The sequence below is a fragment of the Phyllobates terribilis genome, unplaced genomic scaffold, assembly GCF_046119375.1.
Source record: "Phyllobates terribilis strain yellow unplaced genomic scaffold, ASM4611937v1 Scaffold_55__1_contigs__length_8800988, whole genome shotgun sequence".
NCBI classification, from domain to species: Eukaryota; Metazoa; Chordata; class Amphibia; order Anura; family Dendrobatidae; genus Phyllobates; species Phyllobates terribilis.
Window position 1 is genome coordinate 630,601 of NW_027362815.1, and position 19,560 is coordinate 650,160.

Below are 19,560 nucleotides of genomic sequence, written 5' to 3' on the forward strand. Positions count from 1 at the left end.
TCACTGGTGACCACTGTATTACCTGTACACTATATACAGAGCTCCTGTGTATAATGTCACTGGTGACCACTGTAATACCTGTACACTGAATACAGAGCTCCAGTGTATAATGTCACTGGTGATCACTGTATTACCTGTACACTGACACTCTATACAGAGCTCCTGTGTATAATGTCACTGGTGAACCCTGTATTACCTGTACACTGACACTATATACTGAGCTCCAGTGTATAATGTCACTGGTGGTCACTGTATTACCTGTACACTGTACACTATATACAGAGCTCCTGTGTATAATGTCACTGGTGATCCCTGTATTACCTGTACACTGACACTATATACAGAGCTCCTGTGTATAATGTCACTGGTGATCCCTGTATTACCTGTACACTGACACTATATACAGAGCTCCTGTGTATAATGTCACTGGTGGTAATAACAGTGTTGTTAGTATTGTGGTTTGTATTCATGATCAGTATTGTAGTATTTGGTCACTTTGGGGTGGTAATATGTGGTCTGGTCATGGTGTGGCCGTATTTGTTCCTTGTATGTAGTATTATTCGGTCACTATGTGGTGGTAATATGTGATCTAGTCATGGTGTGGCGATATTTGTCTCTTTTGTATGTGGTATTATTGGTGTTGATATAGTGGACTGTGTTGTGTATGGCAGTCATTTTGTTCTTGCTGATATTAACTAGGAAAAGATTTTTTTCCATTAGGCCACAGCCCCACCATCAGTATTCGGTCAGTATTTTTTCTCAGGAGTAGCTGCCAAAACCAGGAGTGGGTGATAAATACAGAATTGGTGACTTGTTTCTATTATACCTTTTCTCTGATTGTTCCTCACCTGGTTTTGGCTCCCACTCCTGAGAAAAATTACTGACCAAATACTGATAGTGGGGCCGCAGCCTTAGAGATTAAATACTTGGACCAGAGCGGCAGAGATGCACTTACAGGGGTTCTCTGGTGAAAACAAGTAATCACCTCTCCACAGGATCAGTGATAATATTGATCGGTGGGGGTCTGACTGCTGGGACACAATCGGCAGAATGTGGAGCTTTTCTCCCCATTAGACTGGAGCGGCATGTGAGATGCGACCACTCATCCAGTCATTCCCTCAGTGACTGTGAGCGCTGCTCTTTTTTGGAAGCTGCATTTTAAAATGGGGATAAGTGTCCTGTCAGGGATGAAACTTCCCCATTCTTCTGATAGGTGCCTTTTCCAATGTTCGGACCCAAACGATCAATAAGTGATCACCGATCCTGTGGATCCCATGGATCGGTGATAACTTGTTTTAACCAAAGAAGCCCTTTAATGCAAACTACCGTAATTGTACATCCCAGTTATAGTGGTGCACAGTAGATGTGCAGGAGCCACCAGTCAATGCTCCACTATAACGGGGATAGCGGATAACAGATATTTGCATATGGCTGTAGGTGGGCCCCTAGAGTCAGTTCTCCCTGTGGGCCCCAGACACCCCAGTCCGACCCTGATAGTGACAGTATATTATATACTAGTCATGTATTCTAATATATATTGTATGCATGTGGTATACTGTGTGAACAGATGTTATGTACAGGTAATGTGTGTATAGTATATCTGAACTCTACCCATGTCTGGTATATATAATACTGTAACTACAAAGTTCAGCACGCGGACTGAGACAGCCGAAGGGCTGAAAACTGTGGTGCACGGGCCACACCATACTCTCCCCTATCCCAATATCACTGCTATCTGCAGAGTGGTGAATACATTGGTGGAAGACGGAGCCACTGGCTCCTACTTCCACAGATCAGCTTTTGCGACTGACACAGCCAACATGATGACATCACGACATCACATCTGCTGTGTGGAGAGTCAGTGCACCGGAGAAAAGAACAGACCGTGGGGGAACGAGAGCGAGGTGAGTATGTCTTCTTTTTTTTTTTTCGTATGTGCATGGAATGTGTGCCTGCATATAGGGGGCTATGTGAGGACTCATACTGTATATAGGAGGCTATGTGAGGGCTCATATAGTATATAGGAGGCTATGTGAGGACTCATACTGTATATAGGAGGCTATGTGAGGGCTCATATTGTATATAGGAGGCTATGTGAGGGCTCATATAGTATATAGGAGGCTATGTGAGGGCTCATATAGTATATAGGAGGCTATGTGAGGGCTCATATAGTATATAGGAGGCCATGTGAGGGCTCATATAGTATATAGGAGGCTATGTGAGGGCTCATATAGTATATAGGAGGCTATGTGAGGGCTCATATAGTATATAGGGGGCTATGTGAGGGCTCATATAGTATATAGGAGGCTATGTGAGGGCTCATATAGTATATAGGAGGCTATGTGAGGGCTCACATTGTATATTGGAGGCTATGTGAGGCCTCACACTGTATATAAGAGGTTATGTGGGGCCTTACACTGTATATAGAAGGCTATGAGGGAATCATACTGTATATAGGAGGCTATTTGAGGGCTCATATTGTATATAGAGAGACTATATGGGGGCTCACACTGTATATAGGAAGCTATGCGGATCTCATAATGTATATAAGAGGCCACGTGGGGTCTGACAATATATAGAGAGGCTATGTGGGGACTCACATTGTATAAAGGAGGCTATGTGGGACTCATACTGTACATAGGAGGCTATGTGGCGGCTAATAATATGTATATGTGGCACCCCAGGGGTCTGGTTTCCCACAGTAATGTAATGTTATGTCTGAGAGCAGGTGGGAGGTCCTTTGGTCAGGGATCCTGTGCATGCCACACCTCCTGCCCAGTCTTGGGAGGGGAAGACCTTCCCCTATATAAACCCGGGGCTGAAGCAGGGTTAGTGAGTCAAGGAGAGTAGAGACAAGAAACAGTCACAGGAAGAAACAGCAGAAGCTCAGTGGGAGCAATACTACTACAAGTCAGGGGCTGGCAGCTGCAGAGCTCGCCCTGACTGAGAAGCTTTCTTACCGGACCCGGCGTCCGAGGCTGTGGGGACTAACTCTTACCCAGCAGCAGAAGCCGACCGGCAGGGGATTTCAGGTCCTCAGGCCCAGAAACCCGAAGGCACGGTCACACGCGTGGGACCAGCGCCGCCATCGTGGAGCGGAAGCCATTAGAAGGCCCCGAGTCACCGGCCATACGGGTGAGCACCACACGGTACACTCAGGGATGTGGGCTACTTATATCCGCTTCTAGCAAGGTAGCCAGAAGAGTACAGTCAGTTTGGGAGGCCTACAACTCCGCCTGGCCAGGGGAGATCCCATCTGCTCAAGGACTGACCAGGCCCCGTTCGCTAGCAAGTACTCCGGGAGGGTCTATCGTTGTTACCAGTAAAGACCCTGAATTACACCGCACCGTCTCTGAGTGGTTCCTGCTACCCTCATCTTCCACGTCGGCTGCCCTGAGGCCATACCCCTCCCGTTGGGGGTTATACTGTCACGCTGCACAATTCTACACCGGCCTCAGCGGTCTGCCCTGCAGCGGCAGCTCCATAGCTGCAAATCAACGGGTGGCGTAGTCGACACTCAAATAACATCTATCAAGACTGCCACACACTGAGTTGACTCCCTGGGCACGGACCGGGTCCCCGCCACTCGGAGACTACAACCCTCATCTGATCCGGTTCCGGGTAAGCCCCCGTGCGCGAGACGCTGCGCGACACAGCAGGCCCAGGGGCGCGTCATATACAGTAGAAGGCTATGTGGGGGCTCATACTGTATAAAGGAGGCTATGTGAGGACTCATACTGTACATAGGGGGCTCATACTATATATAGGAGGCTATATGCGGGCTCATACTGTACAAAAGAGGCTATGTGGCGGCTCATAATATGTATAGGAGGCTATGTGGGTCTCATACGGTATATAGGGGGCTATGTGGTGGCTAATACTGTATATAGGATGGAATATGAGGGCTCACACTGTATATAAGGGCTATGTGGTGGCTTACACTGTATATAGGGGCTATGTGGGGTGCATACTGTATGTAGGAATAATGTCTGTAATCTGCTGTGGAATTAATAGCACTATACACTGTACTTTTCAGATTATAGTACGCACTTTTCTCCTCCAAAAATTTTTGGGAAAATGGGGGTATGTCTTATAATCTGAATGTAGTTTACCGGGGCATTTGGGAGCGGCATTTTAGGGTCGCTGCAGCAGGAATCTGGTGACGGCAGGAGTGAGGCGATGCTGCGGGCCCCAGGCTGGGAAGGTGGGTGTCTGGCTGTGCGACGGGCTCTGTGCTTTCACAAAATGTCAGAGGAGCCCCCGCACTTTCCATGGTTTTCAATGCGGTGAACTTGGGGAAAAAAGGCCACCAGAGGCGGCGCATGTGCGGATTGAGATCGTGACACCGAGATCTTTTCTCCCGAGGTCTCAACCTAAGCATGTGCCGCCTCCGGTGGCCATTTTCCCTAAGTCTACAGCATTGAAATCCACGGGAAGTACAGGGGATCCGCCGGCATTTTGTGAAAGCACGGAGTCCGGCTCATCGTCGAACATCCCCCTCCCAGCCTGGGGTCCACAGCATCACCCCACTCCTGCCGCTGCCAGCTTCCTGGAGCAGCGACTCTGCTCCACCACAGCAGCCCCCTTCCCTGGGTAATCTACCGTAAAAGCAGACTATAAGAAGCACCACCATTTTATTAAAAACATTTTTTTCCTATTTTTCTCACCAAAATTTGGGGTGCGTCTTATGAGGTGCATTTTATAATCTGCAAAATATGGTTAGTAAAATAAATAAATAAATGGGGAGCTGTGTGGGGGCTCATACTGTATACAGGGGGCTGTGTGTGTGCTCATACGGTATATAGGGGGGCTGTGTGGGGGCTCACACTGTATACAGGGGGCTGTGTGTGTGCTCATATGGTATATAGGGGGGCTGTGTGTGGGCTCATACTGTATACAGGGGGCTGTGTGTGTGCTCATATGGTATATAGGGGAGCTGTGTGGGGGCTCATACTGTATACAGGGGGCTGTGTGTGTGCTCATATGGTATATAGGGGGATGTGTGTGGGCTCATACTGTATACAGGGGGCTGTGTGTGTGCTCATATGGTATATAGGGGGGCTGTGTGTGGGCTCATACTGTATACAGGGGGCTGTGTGCTCATATGGTATATAGGGGAGCTGTGTGGGGGCTCATACTGTATACAGGGGGCTGTGTGTGTGCTCATATGGTATATAAGGGGATGTGTGTGGGCTCATACTGTATACAGGGGGCTGTGTGTGTGCTCATATGGTATATAGGGGGGCTGTGTGTGGGCTCATACTGTATACAGGGGGCTGTGTGTGTGCTCATATGGTATATAGGGGGCTGTGTGTGTGCTCATATGGTATATAGGGGGGCTGTGTGGGGGCTCATACTGTATACAGGGGGCTATGTGTGTGCTCATATGGTATATAGTGGGGCTGTGTGTGGGCTCATACTGTATACAGGGGGCTGTGTGTGTGCTCATATGGTATATAGGGGGGCTGTGTGGGGGCTCATACTGTATACAGGGGGCTGTGTGTGTGCTCATATGGTATATAGGGGGGCTGTGTGGGGGCTCATACTGTATACAGGGGGCTGTGTGTGTGCTCATATGGTATATAGGGGAGCTGTGTGGGGGCTCATACTGTATACAGGGGGCTATGTGTGTGCTCATATGGTATATAGTGGGGCTGTGTGTGGGCTCATACTGTATACAAGGGGCTGTGTGTGTGCTCATATGGTATATAGGGGGGCTGTGTGGGGGCTCATACTGTATACAGGGGGCTGTGTGTGTGCTCATATGGTATATAGGGGGGCTGTGTGGGGGCTCATACTGTATACAGGGGGCTGTGTGTGTGCTCATATGGTATATAGGGGAGCTGTGTGGGGGCTCATACTGTATACAGGGGGCTATGTGTGTGCTCATATGGTATATAGTGGGGCTGTGTGTGGGCTCATACTGTATACAGGGGGCTGTGTGTGTGCTCATATGGTATATAGGGGAGCTGTGTGGGGGCTCATACTGTATACAGGGGGCTGTGTGTGTGCTCATATGGTATATAGGGGGATGTGTGTGGGCTCATACTGTATACAGGGGGCTGTGTGTGTGCTCATATGGTATGTAGGGGGGCTGTGTGGGGGCTCATACGGTATACAGGGGGCTATGTGTGTGCTCATATGGTATGTAGGGGGGCTGTGTGGGGGCTCATACGGTATACAGGGGGATGTTGGCATACTTAATTCTGCTCAATATTAAGTGATATAAATATTATTTTATATTAATTGTAGTTAATATTAATATTGAGCAGAACTAATTTCAGCCTTTCAGCCTATTGGTTCAGGCCCCCACAACAGTTACGTTCTCTCATGTGGTCCCTCTGGAAAATGAATTGCCCACCCCTGATATATACCATCATTTATTATCCAGTATATAGCATCTGATGTCTGTATAGCAGTATGTCCTATATCCCATCACATATTCTCCTGTATACTGGATGTCATATACTGTGCACAGACATCAGATGGTGCAGAGGAGAAGAAGTGACTGGTGTAATATCTAATGGCTGTACTCAAGGTGTAATGTGCACTAGTTACATATTAGCCTGTAGGTGGTATAATATATATACTATAGGCCCAGACATCCCATATTATATACAGGATAATAGGAGGCGGGTATAATATCCAGAGCTAACAAGCCTCCCCTATTCCCTGGGCCTGTCCCGATTTGAGGGCTCAGTCCCGGCCCGGCTCAGCTCTTCTCCCGGCAGGGGCGCTGCTGGGCACTGGGCTTTTCCTCCAGACACGCAGGCTTTCCATGCTGTGTGTGACCCCTTGTAGCTCCGCCTCCCGCTCTCTGCTCCTCCCCGGCATCAGGGCAGAGGAATTCTACTGTGCAGAGACCGCACAGCATGAGGAGGTGAGGGGTCAGGGGGCGGGGCCAAGTCTGCGGAGGACATGACAACAAGGTGCGGTCCTGAGGTGAGGGGGAGACCCGCAGCCTCTCCCATCTGTGGCTGCTGTTATTACAGGATGGGAGGGGGCTCATGCAATGTCACCAGCAGCTCTGCAGTCGGGACTAGGGGGGATGGGAAGGGGATTTAGGGACACTGCAGGGCTGACAGCTCTCCTGCGTACAGCCCATACTCTGCTGCTGATTGCAAACACCAGGCCCCACCACTGCCACTGGAGACATGATGGAGAAGAAGGGACTATATACATGTCATGTTGTGCCCGCTGTGTGTATGATGTCTGTGTGATGGTTGTGCCCGCTGTGTGTATGATGTCTGTGTGATGGTTGTGCCCGCTGTCTGTATGATGTCTGTGTGATGGTTGTGCCCGCTGTGTGTATGATGTCTGTGTGATGGTTGTGCCCGCTGTGTGTATGATGTCTGTGTGATGGTTGTGCCCTCTGTGTGTGTGATGTCTGTGTGATGGTTGTGCCCGCTGTGTGTATGATGTCTGTGTGATGGTTGTGCCCTCTGTGTGTATGATGTCTGTGTGATGGTTGTGCCCGCTGTGTGTATGATGTCTGTGTGATGGTTGTGCCCGCTGTGTGTATGATGTCTGTGTGATGGTTGTGCCCTCTGTGTGTATGATGTCTGTGTGATGGTTGTGCCCGCTGTGTGTATGATGTCTGTGTGATAGTTGTGCCCGCTGTCTGTATGATGTCTGTGTGATGGTTGTGCCCGCTGTGTGTATGATGTCTGTGTGATGGTTGTGCCCGCTGTCTGTATGATGTCTGTGTGATGGTTGTGCCCTCTGTGTGTATGATGTCTGTGTGATGGTTGTGCCCGCTGTGTGTATGATGTCTGTGTGATGGTTGTGCCCGGTGTGTGTGTGATGTCTGTGTGATGATTGTGCCCGCTGTGTGTATGATGTCTGTGTGATGGTTGTGCCCGCTGTGTGTGTGATGTCTGTGTGATGGTTGTGCCCGCTGTGTGTATGATGTCTGTGTGATGGTTGTGCCCGCTGTGTGTATGATGTCTGTGTGATGGTTGTGCCCGCTGTGTGTATGATGTCTGTGTGATGGTTGTGCCCGCTGTGTGTATGATGTCTGTGTGATTTTTAACATAGCGCTTTGAAATAGGCAGGGGTGGGAGATTAATTTTCCCAAGGGGCCACGTGAGAGACCGTGACTGTTGTGGAGCTCGAACCAATAGGTTCAAATTAATTCAGCTCAATATTAATATTATCATATTAATTATATATTTTTTGTATATTTATATTATCACTTAATATTGAGCAGATTTAAGTATGCTGACATCCCCCTATATACAGTATGAGCCCCCACACAACCCCATACATACAGTATTAGCACAAACCACCCCTACCTACGGTATGAGCCCTCGCATAGCCCCCAATATACAGTAAGAGCCACCACAAGAAAGCCAGATGTCGTATAATGAATCTACATAAAGATGAGAAAGTTCTGGCGGCTCCGACTGTGAATGAGGGAACAAAAAATAACCCTCAGGTCCCAACAAGAGATGAGCAGGACTCACAGATGAGGCCGCACTGCCCCGGAAGATAAGAGACTCATGGCCTCCAGTCCAGCCGCCAGGTAGCACTGACCCGGACCCCCGACTGGAGGCCCCGGAATCCATCTGCTCATCTCTAGTCCCAGCTGCCCTGGATACAGTGGACAGTCCTGGATTTGGGTCTGGGCCTTGCAGTCTCGGCCGTCTGCTGAATTTCCCTCACTACCAGCGCCCCTCTGACAACTCCTCCTGCCGGGCGAGAAAGATAATGGTAAATGGGCGTGGATTGGGGTGTGACCAGGGGCGAGGCCAAAATTTGCCGCGCATAGCTTCTTTCTGTCCCCCTTTCTGTTCTTCAAAAGTTGAGAGGTATGAATATGTGATGTCTGTATCCCAGTATATCGCTTACCATCACATATTATGCTGTATTCTGGATGTGATGGACTTTGATACTGGCATCCAATGTTATACAGAGGATAATATGTCACTGGTGTAATATCTGATGTCTGTGCTCATAGTGTGGTATATAACTGTCACATGCTATTCTGTATGTAATATCTGATGTATGTAGTCATAATATATCTTATTCCAGTACAGATGAGCGAATTGATTCGCAGGACACTGGTCAAACAGTCCCGTCAGTAGTCTGTGGCCACCAGACCAGAGCCCCGCGAGCCTCCTCCTGCCTGCCGGCATCTCTGACTCCTCTTTTGATTATAGTCTTTGCATGATGTCATCTTTTTGGCGTGACACATACATGACATTGTGCCTGGCTACAAATCAAAGGCAGAGAAAGAGAATGGTGTCAGGTAGGAGGCTGTCAGGGCTCCTATCCAGCAGCCACTGAATATTCATCTGACCATTGGATCAGGGTCCTGCAAATGAAGTTGCTCATCTCTATATATCAGTCATATATTCTCCTATGTATATTGTATTGTATGTGGTATAATATGTTCACTGTGTGCACAGACATCAGATGGGACACACATGATAATTAGTGACTCGTACATCATATACTATAATGTGGAGTTGACTTTTACATTGATGACTTGCTCGATCAAGTATGTAGGAAATAATACACAAAATAATAATTCCTAGGTATCTATCTGGCAGACCTGTGCTTATGTGTGGCCACCTTTAGGCTGTGTGCCCACTATGCGTTTTTTAAGCGTTTCCGCAACGGCAATTCCGCTGCAGAAACGCTTAAAAAACGCTTGGTAGAAGGTCTGCTATGTTCCCCAATGATAATCCGCATCTGCTGTGCACATACTGCGGAAATTTCCGCTGCGGATTATCATTGCGGAAAAATCCACCGCACTACCAATTATTTTGTGTAATCGCAGCGTTTTCACCGCCATTGACTTGCATTGAATTGCATAATATCCGCATGACTACTTGTGCACATGCGGATATTTAGCGATTCAATGTGCGGATGGTACCCGGATTTGGAGAAGAAGAGACTCTCCTCCAGACCCGGGTACCATAGTACCTGTAAAAAAAAAATAATTAAAATAAAAAATATATATTATACTTACCTTCTGATGGCCCCCGGTCTCCATAGTGATGCGTCCTGGCTTCCTGGCAGCTCATGATGGTCTAAAAGGACCTGCCATGACGTCATTTAGTCACGTGACAGGTCACGCGACCGCTGACGTCGGCGGTCGCTTGACCCGTCACATGACTAAATGACGTCATGGCAGGTCCTTTTACACAACCGTGAGACACCGGGAAGACCGGACGCATCGGATAAGGAGACCAGGGGCCGTCAGAAGGTAAGTATAATATTTATTTTTTACCATTCTTTTACGGTCACACTATATAAATCCATACCGGTTGCATGGATTTATATAGTGTGACCAAGTTGTCAAGCACTTTCCAAGTGATGCTAAAATCGCTTGCAAAGCTCTTGACAACCCGCATGCGGAAATGCATGTGAAGAGCGCTTCACTTCTGCTTGTCCCTGGCAGGAAAACTCATAGAATCCGCATGCGTTTTTTCTGCCAGGGAGATGCAGAAACGCTCTGGAAAAATTCTCAGCATTTCTGCATTGTGGGCACTTAGCCTTACTCTGTTTAGGAGTGTAGAAAAGCACAGCGTACCTTGGATTACTTGCATTACACCTCTAACAACCTAAATCCGTGTTGTAGTGGTCAGACATTGTACATATTATGCTTATGTATTACCAGTTTTAAATGCTCACCTGAACTGGACCAAGTGCTGTCATTTTTCTCCACGGGCAGCACTTAGACAATACGTTTGTGTGAATATAGCCTATGAAGCAGCTGGTAATAAACATGTTGAAGGGGTTTTCTGCGAACAAAAGTATATTTTAATCAATAGATCTTGGAATAATAATAACTTCCACAATTGGATGTGTTTAAATAAAATGTCCCTGTGCTGAGATAATGTTATAAATGTGCCCCTGCTGTGTACTGTGTAATGGCTGTGTCTGACTGTGCAGGAACATGGTCTGATCATACCACAGCTACTGGGCAGGGGGGGAAGCAAAAGAGTATATAGCATCGATTAAATCACTGCACACTCTAGTTTCAAGATGCAAACGATGGGTCAAAACGTTCATTTACTGTTGCATTATTCCCTGCACCTTAAATGTGTCTTATTGCATGTCTTCAAATAGACTTTAGTTTGCGTCATGAAACTAGAATGTGCGGTGATTTAATCTACGCCGATTCTGGGGATTCCACATCCCGTGTACCTGCACCTTGACCTACAGACTGTGTGCACGCTAATCAGCTATATATAAAGAGAGTATATATACATTACAGCAGGGGATCACAGCTGAGTCTTTCTTTGAGCTAAAATATTGTTTAAAAACAGGCATTGAAATGTTTTACTCACAAAAAGAATCCTCTGTGATCCCCTGCTATCCTGCCTGTATCCTCTTTTTCTCCCCCCCTGCCCAGGAGATGTGGTATGATCAGACCATGTTCCTGCACGGTCAGACACAGCCATTACACAGTACACAGCAGGGGCACATTTATAAGATTATCTCAGCACAGGAACATTATTATATCACATCCAATTGTGGAAATTATTATTACTCCAAGACCTATTGATTAAAATATACTATTGTTTGTGGGAAAACGACCTTTAAGGATGGGCCGCTACTCATGGACCACTGCTGTGTGCTTGCCCCCAGGCTAAAATTTGCCAGCCAGCCCCTGCTAGCAGTGATATTAGAATACACACTATACATGTTATTACATACAGCATCCTTTACCTATAAAAATTGTATATAATCTCTTCCACTTTTCTTTCCAGTGGGTGTAGTGACAAGATTATGGAGCAGTTGCCGGGACCAGTGCCGCCGCGAGCGACAACAGGGTAGGAAGAGTGGTGATGTGGCTCTTAAAAAGAAAGGCCATACCTATATTATGACCGGCTCCAGTTTTTGACCCTAGTCCTAGATTTTCACCCGTTGTTGTAATGGTTTGATTATTATTTTGCATATTAAAAATGCTGTTTTCTCTGTCATCCCTGACCTTACAGATCTGACTGGACCAAAAAGGGAAATACCTGTAGCCCGGAGGTGCTGGAAGCCAGAGAGGAATCTGAAATGGAGGCCGGAGCTGGGGGCCAGAAAGAAGAAGAGCCTGCGGAGAGCACCAGTACACCACAGCCCCTCGACACCTCCCCTCATGCACCAATAAGCCAGCATCGCTACCGCCCCACCATCACTGGCGTACGTGACATGGGAATACCTGTGAGTGATGATGATGAGAGTTTTTGTCTAAGCCTGGCCCGTTATTTCAGGCACGTTCCCTTTTTATTGAGGCTGCAGACCAGGGCTGCCCTCCAAATTGTTTCGTCTGCCGCTGCGCCACCAAATTCACCGATGGCCATCTTTTAATTCCTTGAAAGGTGGCAACTTTCTGAGGACAACAAAACCCGGTCATTAGACCCCCCAAGAAGGGCACTCAGCAAACCCACCATCACGGCAGCCACCACCTCCAGTGCCAGCATCACGGCAATCACCACCACCTCCAGTACCAGCATCACAGCAGCCATCACCACCACCTCCAGTCACAGCATCACAGCAACCACCACCAACTACAGTGGCACAATCACGGCAGCCACCCCCAGTGCCAGCATCTTGGCAGCCACCTCCATTACCAGCATCACGGCAGCCAACAACCCCCTCACCAGCATGTCTCTTGCCCCAATCACCCTTGTCTTGTTGGCATGATGGCCAAAACACAGAAGACCAGGCCAGACAAAGATCTGAGATACAGGATTTGTGTGCTGAGATGCCGCCACAGTCACTGAAAGGTGTTACATAGATGCGTATTATATGGACGCTATATGGATGGCATAAGCATGGTCGTTTGCTGTGCTTTTTTTTTTCGCACACATTGACTTGCATTGGCGAGTCTCGTCTGATATATGCAGCCACTTGCAGCATGCTGTGATTTTTTTTTCTCAGTTCGATCCGAGCTGGAAAAAAAAAATCACAGATGAACACATAATCATTCAATAACAGGAGTCAGAGTGCAATCCAATTTTTTTTTATCAGATTGCACTCGTGTGATTTAAACGCAGATGAGTATGAGCCCTTAGACTCAGCCAAAAGATTGTAGACATAGAGTATATCTTATTGCTCTAATAGGCATCTAGTCATTCAACAGAGGCCATTAACTATATATTCTACATGCAGGGCTTGTGAATTGTCCATTATTAAAATAAACAGTATATAAAAAGCAGTGCAGGAGGCAGCAGTGAAGGACGTGACAAATATTAATAACAATATGTAAAATAATCACAGGCTGCAATTACCCACCATATTTTTTCTTAAACCATGAAATCAACTTTTTCTTGCGGTTGTAAATTTGAAATGACAGTGATGGCTATTATGACATCACAAGGCACATGACATCATAGACATCACAATTGGAATAGAATGTATAAATTTCTACACTGCTGCCATCTTGTGTCACTATAACCTGACAGCTGAGAGAGAACGAGTCCAGGTAAGTAGCTCTTTACTTTTAAGCTTTGGTATACTTATAATGTATCCACCGGATTTATCATGGATTGCCGGGAACACTCTGTAATAAGACATTTTCAGCACAACCCCTTGTCTAAATGAGAAATTGCTGACGATAGGTGGGTGGGGGAGGTCAAGTTGGGACATCTTTATGGGGCTCCATTTTTGGGTAGTTTTGCCATTTATGTGGACAAATTATTTTATTATCATTCTCTGTTCTCAGATCTTTGGTTCCTATTGAATTAGGGGCTGACATTGGAGTTGTAGTTTAACCCCTTTAAAGCTCAAGACGTACTAATACGTATCTGCGCCATGGGACTTAAGAGCCTGATACGTATTAGTACGTCTTTGCGATCGCGCCCGCACACAGGCTGTGCGGGCGCGATCGCCGCCGGGTGTCAGCCGATTGTCGCAGCTGAGTCGATCGCAGCATTGCGGGGGCAAGGGGAGGTGATCGGGATACTCACCTCTCCTGCCGGCGTCCAGCGATGTCTGCCGCGGCTTCCTGGATGTTGCCATGACGACCCGATGTCGTCATGACAACATCTGGGTCACCAGACAGCAAGAAGATATTTTGGCATGCGCAGTGCATGACCAAAGTATCTTCTGCATTTGCAGCGCTGACAGCCTGTATAGCACAGGGCTGGTGCTCCATCCCTATGCTATACAGGCGATCAGAATAAAAAAAGTGAAAGTCCCATAGTGGGACAAAGAACAAAAGTAAAAAAAGTGTCAGAAAGTGAAGAAAAAAAAAATAATCCACCAAAAATAAAAATATAATGTACCCATCAATAAATATTATTATGAAAAAAAAACAATAACAGTACACATATTTGGTATCGCCGCGTCCGGAATGACCTGACCTATAAAATTGTCCCACTAGTTAGCCCCTTCAGTGAACATGGTAAAAAAAAAATGAAGCAAAAAACAATGCTTTATCTTCATACCGCCAAACAAAAAATGGAATAACACGCAATCAAAAAGACGAATATAAATAATAATGATACCACTGAAAACGTCATCTTGTCCCGCAAAAAACAAGCCGCCATACAGCTCCATCAGCCTAAAAATAAAAAAGTTATAGCTCTCAGAATAAAGCGATGCAAAAAAATTATTTTTTCTATAAAATAGCTTTTATTGTGTAAAAGCGCCAAAACATAGAAAATCGATATAAATGTGGTACCAATGTAAACGTACTGACCCAAAGAATAAAGCTACCTTATCAATTTTACCACACGCGGAACAGCATCAAAAAAAAAAAACAACAATTCCTGAATTGTTGGTTTTTGTTTATTCTGCCTCCCAAAAATCGGAATAGAGAGTGATCAAAATATGTCACGTGCCTGAAAATGGCACCAATAAAAACGTCAACTCATCCCGCAAAAAACAAGATGTCACATGACTCTGTCAACCAAAATATGGAAAAATTATAGGTCTCAAAATATAGCGATGCAAAACTAGATTTTACAAAAAATGCGTCTTTTAGTGTGTGACAGCTGTCAATCATAAAAACCCGATATGATTCTGATATCGCTGTAAACACACTGACTCGAAGAATAAAGTTGTCTAAACGGCGTAAAATATAGACTCTAGGGTTAGGGTTGTGGTAGGGTTAGGGTTAGGGTTGGGCTTGGCCTGAGAGGATCAGATCCGCCCCTATCACTGGGCAAGAAGCCAAAAGCACAAAATAAAAAGAGAAATCCTACTTCTTCCTTCAGGAGGACCCGGAGTGGGCAAACCCAACACATGAGACACCAGGCTAGAGGCCAACCACGACACAAGCTTTAAAGGGAATCTGTCACCCCCTAGGACTTATCAGACCTCTAATATGGGCATAAAGGTTATAGAAATGTAAATCTATACATACTTCTATGGCCCATATTAGAGGTCTGCTTGCTTTGAAATATCCTGGCTCCGGCCTGCCCTCGCTCTGGCTCTGGCCTGCCTTTGCCTGGCCTTCTCTCGTACTGGCTCTGGCTTACTCTCGCCTTGGCTCTGGCCTGCTCTCGCTCTGGCTCCGGCCTGCTCTCGCTCTGGCTCTGGCCTGCCCTTGCCTTGGCTTCGGCCTGCTCTCGTCCTGAATCTGGCCTGCTCTCGTTTTGGCTCTGGCCTGCCCTCGCCTTGGCTCCGGCCTGCTCTCGCTCTGGCTCCAGCCTGCTCTCGCTCTGGCCTGCCCTTGCCTTGGCTTCGGCCTGCTCTCGCCCTGAACCTGGCCTGCTCTCGTTTTGGCTCTGGCCTGCCCTCGCTCTGGCTCCGGCCTGCCCTCGCCCTGGCTCCGGCCTGCTCTCGTTCTGGCTCTGGCCTGCCCTCACCTTGGCTCCGGCCTGCCCTCGCCCTGGCTCCGGCCTGCCCTCGCCCTGGCTCCGGCCTGTTCTCGCTCTGGCTCCGGCTTGCTCTCTCTCTGGCTCCGGCCTGCCCTCGCTCTGGCTCCGGCCTGCCCTCGCCCTGGCTCCGGCCTGCTCTCACTCTGGCTCTGGCCTGCCCTCGCCCAGGCTCTGGCCTGCTCTGGCTCTGGCCTGCCCTCGCCCAGGCTCTGGCCTGCTCTGGCTCTGGCCTGCCCTCGCCCTGGTTCCAGCCTGCTCTGACTCTTGCCTTCCCCCACCCCGGCTCTGGCCTGCCCTCGCTCTGGCTCTGGCCTGCTCTCGCTCTGGCTCTGGCCTGCCCTCACCTTGGCTCCGGCCTGCCCTCGCCCTGGCTCCGGCCTGCCCTCGCCCTGGCTCCGGCCTGTTCTCGCTCTGGCTCCGGCTTGCTCTCTCTCTGGCTCCGGCCTGCCCTCGCTCTGGCTCCGGCCTGCCCTCGCCCTGGCTCCGGCCTGCTCTCACTCTGGCTCTGGCCTGCCCTCGCCCAGGCTCTGGCCTGCTCTGGCTCTGGCCTGCCCTCGCCCAGGCTCTGGCCTGCTCTGGCTCTGGCCTGCCCTCGCCCTGGTTCCAGCCTGCTCTGACTCTTGCCTTCCCCCACCCCGGCTCTGGCCTGCCCTCGCTCTGGCTCTGGCCTGCCCTCGACTTGGCTCCGGCCTGCTCTCGCTCTGGCCTGCCCTCGCCTTGGCTCCGACCTGCTCTCGCTCTGGCTCTGGCCTGCCCTCGCCTTGGCTCCGGCCTGTTCTCGCTCTGGCCTGCCCTCGCCTTGGCTCCGGCCTGCTCTCGCTCTGGCCTGCCCTCGCCCTGGCTCCTGCCTGCTCTCTCTCTGGCTCTGGCCTGCCCTTGCCCTGGCTCCGGCCTGCTCTCGCTCTGGCGCTGGCCTGCCCTGGCTCTGCCTCTGGCCTACCCTCGCCTTGGCTCCGGCCCTGCTCTAGCCTTGGCTCCGGCCTGCTCTCGCTCTAGCTTCGGACTGCTCTCGCCCTGGCTTCGGCCTGCCCTCGCCTTGTCTCCGGCCTGCTCTCGCTCTGGCTCTGGCCTGCCCTGGCTCTGCCTCTGACCTGCCCTCTCCTTGGCTCCAGCCTGCCCTCTCCTTGGTCCGTCCGGCCTGCCCTCTCCTTGGCTCCGGCCTGCTCTCGCTCTGGCTCTGGCCTGCCCTGGCTCTGCCTCTGACCTGCCCTCTCCTTGGCTCCAGCCTGCCCTCTCCTTGGTCCGTCCGGCCTGCCCTCGCCTTGGCTCCGGCCTGCCCTCGCCTTGGCTCCGGCCTGCTCTCGCCTTGGCTCCGGCCTGCTCTCGCTCTGGCTCCGGCCTGCCCTCGCCCTGGCTCCGGCCTGCCCTTGCTCTGGCTCTGGGCATCCCTCACCTTGGCTCCGGCCAGCCCTCACCTTGGCTCCGGCCAGCTCCTGCTCTAACTCCGGCATGCCCTCACCTTGGCTCCGGCCTGCTCTCGCCCTGGCTCCGGCCTGCCCTCACCTTGGCTCCGGCCTGCCCTCGCCCTGGCTCCGGCATGCCCTTACCCTGGCTCCGGCCTGATCTCGCTCTGGCTCCAGCCTGCTCTAGCTCTGGCTCAGGCCTGCTCGCTCTGGCTCTGGCCTGCCCTTGCCTTGGCTCTGGACTGCTCTCGCTTTGGCTCTGGCCTGCTTTCGCTCTGGCCTTCCCTCGCCTTGGCTCTGGCCTGCTCGTGCCCTGGCTCCGGCCTGCTCTTGCCCTGGCTCCGGCCTGCTCTGGCTCTGGCTGCCCTCGCTCTGGCTCCGGCCTGCTCTCGCTCTGGCTCCGTCCTGCTCTCGCTCTGGCTCTGGCCTGCCCTCGCCCTGGCTCCGGCCTGCTCTCTTTTTGGCTCTGGCCTGCCCTCGCCCTGGCTCCGGCCTACTCTGGCTCTGGCCTGCTCTTGCTCTGGCTCTGGCTTCGCCCTGGCTCCGTCCGGCCTGTTTTCGCCCTGGTTCCGGCCTGCCCTTGCCTTGACTCCGGCCTTCTCTCGCTCTGGCACTGGCCTGCCCTTGCCTTGGCTCTGGCCCACTCTCGCTCTGGCCTGCCCTCGACCTGGCTCCGGTCTGCTCTCGTTCTGGCTCTGGCCTGCTCTCGCTCTGGCTCTGGCGTGCCCTCGCCTTGGCTCCGGCCTGCTCCCGCTCTGACTCTGGCCTGCCCTCGCCCTGGCTTCGGCCTGCTTTGGATCTGGCTCTGGCCTGCCCTCTCCTTGGCTCCGGCCTGCTCTCGCCCTGGCTCCGGCCTGCTCTCGCCCTGGCTCTGGCCTGCTCTCGCTCTGGCTCCGGCCTGCTCTCGCTCTGGCTCTGACCTGCCCTCGCCTTGGCTACGGCCTGCTCTCGCCTTGGCTCCGGCCTGCTCTTGCTTTGGCTCCAGCCTGCCCTCGCCCTGGCTACGGCCTGCCCTTGCTCTGGCTCCAGCCAGCCCTCACCTTGGCTCTGGCCTGCTCTCGCCCTGGCTCCGCCTGCTCTTGCTCTAGCTCTCGCCTGCCCTCATCCTGGTTCCGGCCTGCTCTCGCCCTTGCTCTTGCTTGCTTTGGCTCTGGCTCTTGCTTGTTCTCTCCTTGCCTCCGGCCTCCTCTCGCACTGGCTCCGGCCTGCCCTCGTCCTGGCTCCGGCCTGCTCTCGCTCTGGCTCTGGCCTGCTATCTCTCTGGCTCCTGCCTGCCCTCGCCTTAGCTCCTGCCTGTTCTCGCCCTGGATACGACCTAGAGCCTTGGCACCGGCCTGCTCTCGCTCTGGTTCCAGCCTGCCCTTACCTTGGCTCATGCCTGCTCTCTATCTGGCCTGCCCTCAACTTGACTCCGGCCTGCTCTTGCTCTGGCTCCGGCCTGCCCTCGCTTTGGCTCTGGCCTGCCCTCGCCTTGGCTCCAGTGTGCTATATCGCTCTGGCTCCAGCCTGCCATCGCCCTGGCTCCGGCCTACTCTGGCTCTGGCTCTGGCCTGCCCTCGCCCTGGCTCCGGCCTGCCATCGCTCTGCCTCTGGCCAGCCCTCGCCATGGCTCCGGCCTCCTCTCGCCCTGGCTCCAGCCTGCTCTCGCTCTGGCCTGCCTTTGCCTTGGCTCCGGCCTGCTCTCGCCCTGTCTCTTGCTTGCCCTCGCTCTGGCCTGTCCTCTCCTTGGCTCCAGCCTGCTCTCGCACTGGCTCCGGCCTGCCCTCGCCTTGGTTCCGGCCTGCTCTCGCTCTGTCCTGCTCTCGCCCTGGGTCCGGCCTGCTCTCGCCTTTGCTCCGTCCGGCCTGCTATCTCTCTGGCTCCGGCCTGCCCTCGCCTTGTCTCCTACCTGCTCTCTCTCTGGTTCCGGCCTGCCCTTGCTGTGGCTCTGGCCTGCTCTCGCTCTGGCCCTGGCCTGCCCTCGCTCTGGCTCCGGCCTACTCTCGCTCCGGCTTGCCCTTGCCTTGGCTGTGGCCTACCCTCGCCTTGACTCCGGCCTGCTGTCGCCTTGGCTCCGGCCTGCTCTCGCTCTGGCTACAGCCTGCCCTCGCCCTGACTCCGGCCTGCCCTTGCTCTGGCTCCGGCCAGCTCTCTCATTGGCTCTGGCCTGCTCTCGCCCTGCCTCATACCTTCTCTGGCTCTGGCCTGCCCTCGCCCTGGCTCCGGCCTGCTCTCTCTCTGGCTCTGGCCTGCCCATGCGGCTCCGGCCTGCTCTCTCTCTGGCCTGCCCTTGCCTGAGCTCCGGCCTGCTCTCGCTCTGACTCTGACCTGCCCTCGCCCTGGCTCTGGCCTACCCTCACCTTGGCTCCGGCTTGCTCTCGCCTTGGCTCCAGCCTGCTCTCGCTCTG